Source organism: Myotis brandtii, unplaced genomic scaffold, assembly GCF_000412655.1.
Source record: "Myotis brandtii unplaced genomic scaffold, ASM41265v1 scaffold947, whole genome shotgun sequence".
Classification (NCBI taxonomy): domain Eukaryota; kingdom Metazoa; phylum Chordata; class Mammalia; order Chiroptera; family Vespertilionidae; genus Myotis; species Myotis brandtii.
The window spans coordinates 194922-195644 of NW_005371908.1; positions in this window are offsets into that span (position 1 = coordinate 194922).

Here is a 723-nt window from a genome sequence, read left to right on the forward strand (position 1 = left end):
TTTCCTTGACTGTGCAAAAACTTTTTAGTTTGATGTAGTCTCATTTGTTTATTTTTGTTGTTGTTACCTTTGCCCAAGGAGACATATCCAAAAAGATATTGCTAAGGGTGATATCAAAGTCTTTGTTGCCTATGTTTTCTTCTAGGAGTTTTATGGTTGCAGATCTTACATTTAAGTCTTTAATCCATTCTGAGCTTATACTGTATGTGAGGTAAGAAAGTGGTTCAATTTCATTTTTTTGCATGTGTCTGAGCAGTTTTCCCAACACCACTTATTGAAGACACTGTCTGTCCCCCATAGTATATTCTTGCCTTCTTTATCATAGAATTGATTGATCATATAGTGTGGGTTTCTGGGCTCTCTATTCGCATCCATTGATCTATATATCTGCTTTTATTCCAGTACCATATCATTTTGATTACTGTAGCTTTATTGTATAGTTGGCTATCAGGGAGCATACCTCCCATTTTGTTCTATCTCAAAATTTCTTTAGTTATACAGGGTCTTTTGTGGTTTCGTATAAATTTTAGGATTAGTTATTCTAATTCTAAAAAGAATCCCATTGGTGTTTTAATAAGGATTACATTGAATCTGTATATTGCTTTAGGTAGTAAGGACATTTTAACAACATTAATCCTTCCAATCCAAGAGCAAGGTATATCTTTCCATTTATTTGTATCTTCTTCAATTTCTTCAGTTTTCTTTTAGTTTTCAGAGTACAGG